Raw genomic sequence first — 15034 nt, forward strand, 5'->3', positions numbered from 1 at the left:
GGCGAGTTTGGCCTGGGCAGTCTTAGGAGAGAGCCAGGGGCCCACTGAGCAGCCCAGCTCCAGAAGAAAACCATCTCCCTTCTGGCTTCCCCATCGGTTGAGAGTTACTTCCACTCAACAAAACTTTACAATCATTCTCCAAGCCCACATGTGATCCAATTCTTCCCGTACACCAAGGCAAGAACCCAGAATACAGAAAGCCCCTCTGTTCTTGGGATAAGGTAGAGGGTCTAATCCAGCTGGTTAACACAAGCCGCCTATAGACAGCAAACTAAAAGAGTACCTTGTAACACACACCCACTGGGGCTTCAGCTGTAGACACTCACCTCTAGACACTGCTGTGGGGTCAGAGCCCCACAGCCTGCTGGTCTGTATGCTCCCCTAGAGGTTTGAGCAGTGGGGCACTGAAGAAGCGAGCCACACCCCCATCATCAGTCCTGTGAGGAGGGCAAGGGAACCATTCCTGTTTCAACAGCATGTATCACCCTATCAGATATTGTTACAAAATCATTTGTTCTAATGGTTTTATTAAAATGTTTAAATTTTTAATGATCCTTCCCCCTAGGCAAAATGCCCGACTTCCAGGAAAGAACTGTTCTGTGCAACTATTACTCCCTCATATTTGGCTGGTGCAAAAATAATCGCGGTTTTGGATCATGAATTTTAAATCATTATAACTAGGCTCAAACACATCTTTATTAATCAAAATAGGAAACATTACAATCAATACATTTTTACCAATGAAAAATAAGTTTGTTTATTCCTGTAGCATAAAAATCCGTGCTTCAGGATTCAATGAACTCTTGGAAAGCACTTTCTGCATTCTACTGGTTGTGGAAGTGTTTTCCTTACAAAAAGTTGCTGAGATGCTTAAAGAAGTGGTAGTCGGTTGGCGAGAGGTCAGGTGAATATGGTGGGTGAGGCAAAACTTCGTAGCCCAGTTTGTTCAACTTCTGAAGCTTTAGTTGTGTGATGTGCAGTCATGCATTGTTGTGGAGAATTGAGCCCTTTCTGTTGAGCAAAGATGACTGCAAGGGTTGAAGTTTTCAGTGCATCTCTTTGAACTGCTGAGCATACTTATCAGATGTAATGGTTTTGCTGGGATTCAGAAAGCAATAGTGGATCAGACCAGCAGCAGACCACCAAACAGTGAACATGACATTTTTTTGGTCCAAATTTGGCTTTGGGAAGTGCTTTGGAGCTTCTTGGTCTAGCCACTGAGCTGGTCATCACCGGTTGTCATATAAAATCCATGTTACATTGGAAGTCACAATCTGATCGAGAAATGATTTGTTGTTGTGTAGAATAAGAGAAGATGACACTTCAAAATGACAATTTTTTTTTTTTAAATTTTCACTCAGCTCATGAGGCATCCACTTATCCAGCTTTTTCACCTTCCCAATTTACTTCAAATGCTGAACGACTCTAGAATGGTCAATGCTGAGTTCCTTGGCAACTTCTCACACAGTTGTAAGAGGATCAGCTTCCATGGTTGCTCTCAGTTGGTCATTGTCAACTTCCGATAGCCAACTACTATGTTCCTTGTCTTCAAGGCTCTCCTCTCCTTTGCAAAACTTCTTGAACCACCACTGCACTGTACGTTCGTTAGCAGTTCTTGGACCAAATGCGTTGTTGATTTTGAGAGTTGTCTCCACTACTTTACGACCCATTTTGAACTCAAATAAGAAAATCACTCGAGTTTTCTTTCTGTCTAACATCGTTTCTATCATCTAAAATAAACATAAAATAAACAGCAAGTAATAAGTGATGAGCAAAAAAACATAAAATGAGAAATGCCCATTAAAATGGTGTTTAACAAAACCACATTTATTTAAGAATGTATTCCAATATCAAACGCCAAATTCCAAGAATGCAAAAACCACAATTACTTTTGCACTCATACTTAGAACCATGCCTGGGGCACTATAAAAACTCAACAAAAATGTGTTGATTGGATGAATGAATGCCCTTGAACAATTATTTAATTTTTTTTTTTTTTTTTGAGGTGAAGCCTGGAGTGCACTCTTGTTGCCCGGGCTGGAGTGCAATGGTGCAGTCTAAGCTCACCGCAACCTCTGCCTCCTGCGTTCCAGCAACTCTCCTGCCTCAGCCTCTTGAGTAGCTGGAATTACAGGCATGCACCCCCATATCTGGCTAATTTTTGTATTTTTAGTAGAGACAGGGTTTCTCCATGTTGATCAGGCTGGTTTCAAACTCCTGACCTCAGGTGATCCGCCTGCCTCGGCCTCCCAAAGTGCCAAGATTACAGATGTGAGCCACCACGCCTGACCTATTTAATATATTTCTAACTCACTTTCCTTATATTAATATGGCAGTGATGATGACGATATTAATAATAATCACAATAATACCACATAGTGCTATGATAAGGCTTACACATAGATTCATCTAACACAGTGCTTTTCACGTAAATGCTCAGTATTTTTTATTTATTTATTTATTTTTGACACAGGATCTGGCTCTGTTGCACAGGCTGGAGCTCAGGGGCATGATCTTAGCTCACTGTACCCCCTCCCTCCTGGGCTCAAGCAATCATCTCACCTCAGCCTCCTAAGGAGCTGGGACTATAGGCACATGCCACCACAACTGGTTAACTTTTTAAATTTTTTGCAGAAACAAGGTTTCATCATGTTGTCCAGGCTGATCTCTAACTCCTGAACTCAAGTGATCTATCTACCTGCCTCAGCCTCCCAAAGTGCTTGGATTACAGGCATGAGCCACTGTGCCTGGCCTATACTTAACAAATTTAGACACTTTTTTTCTTGTTGTAGATTCTTGCATTGAGACCAACATAAAAAAAGAAATCTAAAAGAAGTCTCGTAGATTGATTTTAGGATGTCGATTATTTTCAAAACCAGTGAGAAACCCAGGGGTGTAATGAGCACATAGTTATAGGCTTCAAGAAACAAATCATTTATTTGAAATTAGTCTAAAATGTAAAAGAAAAAATGGAAAAAGATAATGCATGAATTGCAGGATCCAGCACACATTAAAGAGGTTTTTGGGGAAAAATAGGTAGGTAGATAGATAGATAGATAGATAGATAGATAGATAGATAGATAGATAGATAGATAGACAGACAGACAGACATATATCAGTGAGAACGGGACAAGCTAATAAGAGAAGGCTCCATGGGAGAGGAACAGATTTGTACTTGGGGATGAAAAATGGACCTGATCTATATAAATGAAGAGGAAAGGAGCAGACCCTGGGAGAGGATGAAGGCAAAGAAGAATGCAGAGTTCAGTTGGAATGACTATGGTATGCCCATATGTTCAGAAGTTGGGGGATGTCAACAAAAACCAAAAAGGGTGGGCCTTTGGGAGAGGATACCGTTGCATATGTGAAAAAACGTATCCTTCAGTAAATCTGGGGGACATTGAAAGTAAGGCAAAAGACTTTTATTTTGTTGTAACAAAAAAACTATAGTTACTGAAATCATTTTGGGTTTAGTGTGTGTATTGTGCACCCACACACACAATCAAGTGTCACAAAGTCACCGAGGAGTATGAGAATTAAGTAAAGAACCTGGAGTCAGGAAAACTAGATAGCAGACTATTTTTATGTCCTCTATCACATTTGCTCTTTTCCATCTTTGTTACTCTCAGCATGATCATTCTATAACAGAGACATGATTATGCACTTTCTGCTTAAATTCTGCTCATCTCCCCTAGTTTTCAGGGAGTTAAATCTAAACTCCTTAGCAAGTCATTCAAGGTCAGTAGTAAGCTAGGTTCAACATTTTCCCTGCCTTATTTCCTAATAGCTCCTCCAAATCTAAATGAGTTTTAGAAACTCTGTCCCCCACACAGACGCACCAAAGTTCTGACTGTCCCTTTAAATAACATAAATAAGCTGCACGCGGTGGCTCACGCCTGTAATCCCAGCACTTTGGGAGGCCGAAGCGGGTGGATCACGAGGTCAGGAGATCGAGAACATCCTGGCTAACACGGTGAAATCCCATCTCTACTAAAAATACAAAAAAATTAGCCAGGCGAGGTGGCGGGTGCCTATAGTCCCAGATACTTGGAAGGCTGAGGCAGGAGAATCGCCTGAACCCGGGAGGCAGAGCTTTCAGTGAGCTGAGATCGCGCCACTGCACTCTAGCCTGAATGACAGGGCGCGACTCCGTCTTAAAAAACAAACAAACAAACAAACAAAAAATAATAAATATTTGCAGCCTGGAATAGCATTTCTCTTTCTGTTATGCCTCATATGACCTTCAACTCAACTTTCAGACACAGCTCAAATGCTGCCTCTCTTATGAAGCCTTTTCTAACATTGTCCCACCTCTGTGGTTCTCTGAGCTCTGACTTTTCTCTTCCTGTAACAACTTATACATCTTGTACTGATAACATTAAACTTATTTTGATTTTGTGTTTATATTCCTATTTCTCAGATTAAATCATGAGGTTCTTGAAGGTCAAGTGACTTTGTATCTGTAGTGCTTAGCATGATAATGGCATGTGGTAAGGAATTAATACACTAAAAAGCACTAGAAAAACTTACAGTTTGAGTTTTCCTTAACTTACATTAAAACGTAAGCTGCAACTTAAACTTACATTTTAAGCGAAAAAAATTGTGTTACTACATAGAGCAATAAGGTCATGATTAAAAATGAGACTGTTTTAGAATAGATGGCAAGTTTAGTGTTAACTTCTGAAATTGGATCTGTCAGAAGGTTATTTGAGAGAAAATATTCTGATATGCTTGGAAATACAAGGATGACTCTTGAGCTAGAGAGTCACACATTGGGCCAGCATATTTTTAGAGATGACCCCTGAAAAACAGAGATGAGCAGTGGACTCTAGAAGAAAGGATATGAAAGGAAACAAACATCTGATTAGGACCTGGGCTTTGTGGCATGATAGGAACAGTGAAATTACTGGATCAGGAAGCAGTGACCAAGAGTAATTAGAGAGGTGGAAGAAGAATTGGGATGGTGTGATACAGAGGCCCTGGGCGAGAACACGTTCAACAAGATCGACACTATCAAATGCCCCCAAGAGATCAAGGGAAATGAAGCTGAGAAATAATCAGAACAAAATTGCTAATTTTAGAGCGAGATTTCAGCAATTTGATTGGTAGAGAAGATGTGGAATTCAGGTAACAAAGGAAGTTGCTGAGTCGGAATCGGTATTTTTGGCTTTTAATCATGTTTACAACTTCAAAAATGAGAAAAAGAGCATTGCTAAATATGAGTATCCTATCTATAGGGTTTTTTTTTTTAAATGATAGTACTGCATTTTAAAGATTGAGTTTTCAATTTCAAGTTCGGTTACAGATAAAATAAAACATCCGGAGTTTGGGAACTCCCAGAATGAGATTTTATTCCCTCATTGGTCATGTCTGAAGACTCCAGAGCTTAGAATTCCCTTCATAAACCTTACTTTTCTTATGGGTAGTTCTACCCATGGACACATTTTCCTAAGTATAATCTCTAAAAAAGTTAGAATTTGTGAGTGAGTTATGCAGAAGCGTTGATAGCAGCATTTCCCAAGATATGTTCATTGAAGCACTAGTACATAGTCTGTTAATAGCTGTTATATGAAAAAAAAATTACCCTAGTCAAACATAGTTTTGAAATGCAAGTTAAAACAAACCCAGACACTTTCTTACTGCAGAACTCCTCCGAATCTCTTATTAGTGTGCAACTGTGAATATGAAAGAAATATTTAGGGTAGCAGTTGCTTTCAAAACACTTTTCACCAAGATATCATTTTTGTCATGAAACTCACCTTTGGACTTGTTGAGTGGGATGCATTTTATTTAATATTTTCCAGCTCCTTTTATCTCAAAGTAAATGTTCCATGATATTTATATGTTATATAATGAGCACGAAAAAAATCACTTAATAATAATAATGATGTATACATATAAGAATTGCAAGTCTTTTTTTCTCTCCTCCCTTCCTTCCTTCCTTCCTTCCTTCCTTCCTTCCTTCCTTCCTTCCTTCCTTCCTTCCTTCCTCCTCCCCTCCCTCCCTGCCTTCTTTCCCTCCTTCCTTCCTTCCTTATTCTACAAGAAAGAATTTGAGGCAGGTCCAGAGTAGAGTGAAAGCAAATTTATTAGAGAAGTAAAGAAACAAAAAAATGGCTGCTCCATAGGCAGAGCAGCAGTATGGGCTGATTGACTGAGTATACTTAGAGTTATTTCTTGATTATATGCTAAACAAGGGGTGGATTATTCACGAATTTTCTGGGAAAGAGACAGGCAATTTCCAAAACTGAGGGTTCCTCTTGCTTTTAGACCATACAGGATAACTTCCGGATGTTGGCATGTAGACTGTCATGGTCTGGTGGGAGTGTCTTTTTGCATGCTAATGCATTATTAGCATAAAATGAGCAGTGATGATGACCAGAGGTCACTTTCGAGGCCATCTTGGTTTTGGGTTTTGGTGGAATTTGGCCAGCTTCTTTACCACATCCTGTTTTATCAACAGGGTCTTTGTAACCTGTATCTTGTGCTGACTTCCTATGTCATCCTTTGATTAAGTATGCCTGACCTCCTGGGAATGCAGCCCAGTAGGTCTCAGCCTTATTTTACCCAGCCCCTATTCAAGAGGAAGTCACTCTGGTTTGGACACCTATCTCCCTCCCTCCCTTCCTTCCTTCCTTCCTTCCTTCCTTCCTTCCTTCCTTCCTTCCTTCCTTCGTTCTTTCCCTTTCCTTCCTTCCTTTCATATTCTCTCTAATTAGGAGACTGTCTCAATGAACTTTTTAATTTTCATTTAAAATAAAGAACTTGTACTAACGAATTAGATTTCTACTATAACTATACGCTGAAAAAATTATAAAGTAACTCTCAGGAAACATCATTAACAAAATCTGTGGGACTGGGATATCTAAATTTCCTCTTTTCCAGTTTGTTAGCTCTAGCATTTTGGGGCTCTAAATTTCTTCGAAAACATGTGAGGGTTTGAAGTACTGGCATGCATAAAATTCTTTAGTAAAACAGGAATATTGAATATGCTTTTAACTTTAACACTAAGCATTTCTATGATTGCCTCACACTTTTTTTTATTGGTATTGACTGCAGTGGATTCATGAGGAGGACATATGTTCTTAGCAAAGACATATAGGACGATTCTGTGTTACATCACCACCACCCACCTTCATTTAAGCTCTGGAAAAAGACAAGCTCTTCCAAATGTTTCCAATTTTTATTCTGCTTTACTCTCACACAGATACTTCTCTGGAATGTTCTTATCTCATCCACCATGATTTCTTTGTCCCCCAGCTTTGTTCCTCTGCCCTTCATGAAGTTATGCGATCAGCACATCTCACTGAAGCCTCTGGATACATGTTCCCTGCATTGTGTCCCACACCCCTTCTCTTGTTTTTGTGGCAGTTTCCCCAGTGCCCAGAAGCTGTCACCTTGTTTCATATCAGAGTCACTTATGCTTTCCCTATTTCTGATTCACAGCTTTTACCTACCTTGCAGTGCTTTTCTGGAACATGTTTGGCCCCCCCAGGTTTGTTAAAGCCACAAAGAAATACCAACGTTATCTATCTGAATGATTCTGATTGTTTTCTAAAAAGCCATTTGTTTTGTGAAACCTACCTTTTCAAATTCCAAGGTAAATTGGTGCCTTGGAATCCTGCATTCCCGTGGTCTGAAATGCTTCTTGATATGCAAGTGCAGCAGGAAAATGTGCGCACAGAAATGCCTGGGTAGAATTATGACCAGCGGCTGTGTGCTATGAGGGAACTTCAACCATAGTTCAGGTGACAAGAAGCCCTTACATGAGATAAGCCCCTCTGCTCTTCCCTTGCTCCTACTGTCTTTCCTAGAAACAAAAATAAAGGACAACTCCTTCCATAAATAGACAACTACTTCAGCTGGAGTTAGTCAGATGAAAGTCACAAGATGACTCAAAATGACTATTTCACAGGCATAAAATACTCTTAGTGATTGAGATATAAAAGAGTCAACTTTAAGTGTTTCATTAAAATCACTGCAAATACTATGCATAACAATTTACCAAGAACTCATGAAGCTGCTTGTTTAATAAATGAAGCTCATCTATAGTAAATGGCTTGGTACAACCAAAGTGGCTCTAATCAAATTGGGGACAGATGAGTTCTGTACATGCAGCTTATTTCATTAATTTACTGCTGTTTAGGGTTCATAGGCAATGGCCAATTGATATTATTTGTGACAACACTAAATAAAATAAGTAAAGGAAAATAAGTTGCATGATGTATTGCAGAGATAAATCACACCCCGGCAAGTGGGGAGCTGAAACCCTCCAGCAGAAGCACTTAGCACACTTCATTTGATTCCCATTCGTCAGCCTCAGTGCCGGTGGCTCAAAAAGAATGCAAAGGTAAATGAACACCAAAATATGATTTACAGTACTGGAAAACAGTCCTACCCAAATAAATCAAGGTTCCACTTCATTTCAGGCATTGGTTTATTCATAATACAGGGCTTTTACAATCAAGTCCTGCCAATTGTAAACAAACCACAACAAAACACACACCTGCACGAAGAGATAGGCATGATACTGTGTGTGCATAGAGAACTAAAGATGTTTAAAAATAACTGCAGCTATTCGGCAGATTGAAAAAGGAAATGGGCAGCACATTTTAAAAGACCTCGTTGGTTTGAGCAGTAATGTTGTTGCAGTCTGCTTACATGATTAGGACAGGAGAAGCCACATCCACTTTTAGAATTTATAGATTTAAAAATGTTCAACCAGACTGCTTCTATACATAGCTTTGTTAAAACTCCTGGGAAGACTATCGTAAAGTTCTGTTCTTATTCAAGATTTTAAGAATTGTTCTGGGTTAGAGATAAAAGAAGAGAGAGAGGAATAAGTGAATAGGAGAATCTATTAAATGAGGTGTCTTCTAAAATAACTTAGGTTCGTTTTCATTCTAGGCTCCATAGACTGTAACTGCCACCTTGCTACTGGGGAGCTTTTCATCTGATGTAAACCAAAGATAACAAAGGAGGAAACTGAAGGGTTTCTGTCATAAACATCTCTCTTCAGCTAAATATAGGTGATTGCATATTGCAAACATATTCTATGTTGATTTCTTTTTATTAACAATAAACCTAGGGAAAAAAAAGAAATACTCAGTTGAAAGCAAAAAAACAAAAGGAAAACCTTAAAATTACAGTATTTTAGAACTGGAGAGAACTTCCTTACAGATCATTTAGAAGTCTAATTACCAAATTCTGCAAAAATAATCTTAGAATTTAAAAAAGATGAGTAAGCCAAGGTCACAACATTGGTTAACGACAGAGCCAAGCTCCAGCTCAAGGACTTCAAAATCTTTAAAAAGTTTGTGCAGAAATATGTTGAAATCTTTATATCCTACAGTTCTTTGTGATATGCAAAATACACAGATAAATGTTTTATGTTCTTACATACCCTGTATATGTGCACGAGTGTGTGCACACGTGTGTATATCATGGATTTTTTACACATATATGTATGTCATGGATTTTTTTTTAATTTTAGGTTTTCTGATTTTCTTATAGACTTACAGCAATATTTTATTTGGTTTCATTATATTCAAGCAATTTTTCCAAGAAGCATTTAGTGTGGTTTCCAACATGAAAGTGTTCTCCCTGAGGTTATTGTTGCACTTAAATGGCTTTTGTTTTCCTGCCTTCTTATTTGTGTCCTAAGAAAGACATACTGGACTGACTGGTTGTCTACTTAGTGCCATGTCTCCAAAGGTTGCACATACACTGTGTTTCCTCTAACAAGCCTACAAAGCAACTGCCTAGAGAAGCATTGAAAACCAAGTACAACGTCTTTTTTATAAAATATCTTTCCTGGGAGATAATGTAGCACTTTTAGTATTTGTATTGCAGATACTGCTTATATTATTGGAAGTTAATATTTTATCCCTAGTTGCAGAGGTATTACAAATTACCAAACCTATACAACCATGCTGCCTGAAGTTAAGATTATACATTGCTGAGGTTTAAATAGGTGTTTGCCTAACAGCATCATTCTCCATAGAAAACAAGTTTTCAGAAGGAAAGCAGAAACAGTTGGGTTTTCATTCTATTACCATTGAAATTGTACTTCTTTTTGTTAATGATTGAATAAATCAGAATTTCAGTGGTGTATTCTCAGCATTTTCTTCTATTTATTCCATCTGTTAGGAGAAAGCACCAGCATCTTGAGAAATAACCCACTTTATAGTCAAAAAGTATAGTCTGCAAATTTAAGCTGTTTATTGTGGGATAAAAATAACTGTAAAACAAACAAGCTCTCCTTGAATATTTGTGCCCCTGGTTGGAGAGCTCTTCCATTCCCTTGAAGGCTTTTGGCTATAAAACACCCTGAAAAACAATTTCTCACAGTCCTAGCTCGTCTGTAGGAAGCTGTTTCTCTCATTCTGATTAACTTGACTGCAGGTTTGCTTGGGGATTAAATAAACTAGCTAACTTCCAAAACCCTTTTGAAGGTGGGAAGGTCTCTTCTACCTTTTGTCGATTTCAGTGTCAGCCGTTGACACCCAGGCAGGAAGATGGGGATGGGGTCGGGGAGCGGTTTAACTTGGTGGGAATTGAACACAGAAATAAAACCCAAAAGAACATGGAGACTTTCTGGAGCACTGCTGGGAAATAGGATTGCAGCCTACCCCTCCTGGTTCGTGTTTTCTCTACCTGTTACAAGTCATTTATTTTTATCACACCTTTAATGAAAGTGACCTATAGAAAGGGCTTTTATCTGGGCTGTGGTGAACTAAGACAATAAAAAGGAACTTAGAATTATAGTGGTTTAGTTAACCATCAAGGAAATAAGAGAAGTTAAGTTTTCATAAGTAAAGTTATTTCTCAAATGAATGTTCTAAACAAAATAGTAGCATGTATGAGAGGAAGAAAATCTAACTGATCATTGTCTCTAATTATAATTGATTCACCAAATATGCATTCAATCTTGAGCCGTGTGTAAGCTTCACTTCTTTGTCTTTTCAGAGGTCAAATGCTACCATTACTATAAATATCTATACATCAAGGTTTACAGGTTAGTAACTTAATATATTCTATTGACCTAGGTTAAATATTCTCCCCAAATTTGCTATGTTTAAACATATCAGTATTTTGAATGACAGAGGGGCTGGCATAACAATTTTGTTTTCTTTCTTCTATTTATCTGATACTAAAGCTTCATGGGGATTGCTAAGTTTTTCTTCCAAACATGCTTGTAGGTTATTTCCTTGTTTGGCAAGGGAATGAAATTTACCATCACTTGGGAAAATTCTGAAGTCAAGCTGTGAAACTGAACAAAATTTTCATCAGCAAAAATTGAGTTTGAAAAACATGTGTTTCCCCTTTGGTAACAGGAGGATGCAAGGTAGATAGGAAGCCGAATCGGAGAGTTTAAGCCTTCATTATTCTTTCCTGTGTAACCATTCAGCAGCAAGGAAGAGAAAGAAAAGAATGCCAGCTGCAATGCCCAAAGCAAAATCTTTATGAGACTGAGTGATAGAACTCGGAGAAGCAAACCAGGTGTCCACTCCTTGATCTTAACACACAACATTTGTATACACAGAAGAAAAGGAAAGACAAGCCAAGAAGGACAGATCCCTGGGGAACATGGAGAAAGAAAGTACAGTGAGGAATCTTAAGAGGCTGTGGGTCCTTGTAGTGTGTTCACACAGGCATGCTGAACAATAAGTCCAAGATTATATTTTCATAAAGGAAATAGTATAATTGGCTATTTCCTAAAGTCACCTAAGCCCAGCCCAAATGATAAGTTTTCAGGGATAACAATAGCTTAAGTTTTTATAGCACTTTATATTATCTTGTTTGATCTTATCTGATCTGCACAACAAGTCTGTAAGATAGGTTACAATTATTCAAGAAGAACTTAATACTAGAGAGGTTAAATCACTTTCCCATAAGCCAGAATCAGGCAGGCAGTCTGTTGCTATAATTTCTTGCATGAAATTTTACTGAATCAAGCAGATTTACATTAAAAAGTAAAAGTCACAGCCCCATTATTCTCAGAATAAATATGAAAGAGTTATCTACCTTGCAATGAAGGAAACATCTTTTATAAGAATCGATATTATGAACTTAAAGTAAGAAATAGAATATCAGAGTGAGTGCTGTTTCTGGTGATGCACCCTTAGGGTCAGTTTAGTCCATCCTAGTTACATAAATATAATGTAACTTTCATGTTCCATTGCTCAAATGTATCATTCATGACTATCTTTTTACTCCTGGTTACTGACATTAGACTGTAGACCTTAGTCTTACATGAGAGAGAAAATCAACAATATCGCCATCATTACCATAGAAAACATTTAGTGAGGCCTCAATCTGTGCACCTGTTGTTGTTTTGCAAAGTGAGTTATTAGACGTGGTTCTTGTCCACTGGGATCTTAAAGACAAAGGAAAGGACATACAGACAACGGAACAAGCAATGAGACTTGTACACAGGCACATATGTGCCAGCTCCTATTTGCATATGGAAATGTCGACTTTGTAGATTCAAGTTAATGATGTTTTGCTTTTGTCAATCCATTATGAATTGTCAGCTATTAAAATCAGTCCCCAAGTGATATCTCAGCACAGTGACGTGCCTTATCCTGCTATTCTGTTGTGTAGGTTAAGATCTCAACGTTCCTATCAAGCTTCAGGGAATTCTTAGCTTGTAAAGACTTTGCATTCAGGGTCACTGGTGTTTCAAGAAACAGCTTAGCCAAACATCAATTTTTTTTTCTTAATTTTTTAAAAACTTAGTTTAACAATTAGAAAGCCAAATCATCTGCTGACTTCTTCTCAGAAAATAGAATTTAGAAGAACTTTATGAATTGAAAATGAAGCTTAAAACACTTTCTATTTTGAACTCTGATAAACTTGAGACAAAATACAGCTTTCCTTTTTTTCGGTTCTCAGCACTATGAGAAGCCTTATTTCTATCTTAGGAATCCTCAAATCATTAAAAATATGTTATGCTTCATGGCATCATTTGATGCATAAATATGGATGGGAGTAAGAAAATAGAAAGATCGCCAATCTTCACCTCTAAAAACTTGTTTTTGATATGGTACCTATGCACAACAATGGACTAGATGCTATACATAATCACATTTAATATTCACAATCGTTGTGGGGAATAGAAACTATTTTACCATACCACACCCTCACTTTTGCCAATGAGAAAATGCTAAATGAGTTGATCGAGGCCGCACAAAGAGTAAGAATTACCAACAAAGTTCAAACCACAATTTTTCTGACTCCAAAGCTCATAGATTTAATCTGTACCTATCTACTTTATATAGTAATTCTAAAAGGATGCATGTCTTTAACTTCTTTCTTTCAGAGAGGGCATGACTTTTTGGTATGCATTGAATATTGAGTACCCTAAGGGAAGAGAGTACCATAAGCCTTTCGTGTCCTCTCAGCCTCATCTCTTCCACCAGTCGGCTGCACCATATAGTCCAGCATAGGTTCTGGCCGAGCTCACACAGGTGAACCTGACAGTGTCTTTCTTAGGCTCCACAAGGCCTCCCTGATGCTGCTGCAAGGCATGTCTGTGCCAGTCACACAACTTGGTTGTGTGGGGAAGTTCACGTCCATTAGGTCACGCTTGACAATTGGAGAGCCAGCGCCCACAGCAAAAAAAAAAAAGAAAAAAGAAAAAAAAATCTCCCTTTTATCTTCCAGGTGAACAATTCTGAAATACATTTAATAAGCCTCCTTAGAAAGTCTGGCAGGATGGAACACCATTTGCCTATATGGTGGCTGATGCATTCATTTTTGGTTTGGCTTTCCCTCCTGCATTTCATTCTCTCTGTCATTCCTGTCCCTTGGGTTCCTGTCCCTAATAAATGGTCCTCATGCAAGCTCTTTTTCTAGGTTATGCATTCAGAGTACTTCAAGCTAAGACACAGGTAATTTGCTTTATTAATTATTATATGCCCATCTTCTAGTAATATATCTGATAGAGTATATATATAATCAATGATGATAAAACTGAAATTTTTTCTTGTATTTTTACATCACCTAAAATGTGCTTGGGTTAAAGGGAGTTAAGAAATTTTTATTTTTTTTTCACAGTTGAGAATCTGTAATGATGCTTAGTTGTTGCCATGGATGTGTTGCCTTGGAAGCTGAGGAATTGGACGGGGTTGAATCCATTCTGGTCATTTCTAGGGGTGTTAAATGGGCACACACATCCAGAAAAAGTAACTTCCATTTCCCTTGATGCTAAGATCAATGTAATCAGTGCTATTATTTTCTAATTGTAAAAGCCATATGCCTATTACTGAAATTTGTAATACAATTTTTATCACTCATTCCTTTTTCCCCCTAGTACAACGTGAATACTGTAATAAATTCCTTGCTTTTTCAAATATGGATAATTGTTTTTAAGCAACAGGATAGCTCATACTCTAAATTGAAATAAGCCCATCTTATTGATTCGTATCCAATTTGTCATCAGATAGATATCAGCCTTTAAAAATAGAATCATAACTAGGATTAATTCAAACAATTTCAGAAGATCTTGTAAGGGAAGCCAAACAGTGAAAAACTGTTGAAATTGAACCCCTTCTCTCTGTTATTTTCTGATCAACGTTTTCAACGCCTGTGGGCTTTCTAGCAATAAAGTGTTCTGGTGTCAAGGATTACAACTGGGCTCCCTTCAAGAGCAATAAATTCACTTAAAAATATGTAAATGTGTTTCACTTACCACTGACCTGGAGGTAAAAAGTTCTATATCAAATTACTCACAGCCTGAGATACCCATTCTCCTATTCTGATTCTAATTAAAAAGGGCTGAGAAACAAGCTATGTAAGAATGTTCATTTATAGTACAGTAAAAAAGTAGGGAAGATTTACTAAGTGTTACTCGCTACACAAAGCTGCAACTACAGCAAACCAGGAGGAAAGGAGACTTCAATGCTTCTTCCAAATAGAACATGCTTTTCCAATTAAAAAAAAAAATTCACCACCATAATCCAAGAACCTGTCACTTTCTGCCGATCTTTTTTGAAAGCTTCCTAATTGGATTCCCTGAGTCTTGGAGTTT

General features: G+C 38.0%; 1 long non-coding RNA gene across 2 annotated transcripts; it reads right to left on the bottom strand.

Moving 5' to 3' along the window:
* Positions 1-510: 510 nt before the first annotated feature.
* LOC105538051 lies at positions 511-14755 on the bottom strand. Of its 2 annotated transcripts, none has more exons than XR_001005829.1 (3): positions 14696-14755; positions 7585-7810; positions 511-1730 (listed from the first exon to the last, which is right to left on the bottom strand). It is a non-coding gene; the product is annotated as an uncharacterized LOC105538051 (long non-coding RNA). The 2 variants fall into 2 exon arrangements; XR_001005828.1 differs by lacking the exon at positions 14696-14755 and adding an exon at positions 13383-13443.
* Between the last annotated feature and the right edge of the window lie 279 nt (positions 14756-15034).

Source organism: Mandrillus leucophaeus, unplaced genomic scaffold, assembly GCF_000951045.1.
Source record: "Mandrillus leucophaeus isolate KB7577 unplaced genomic scaffold, Mleu.le_1.0 Scaffold184, whole genome shotgun sequence".
In the NCBI taxonomy this organism is placed as follows: Eukaryota; Metazoa; Chordata; class Mammalia; order Primates; family Cercopithecidae; genus Mandrillus; species Mandrillus leucophaeus.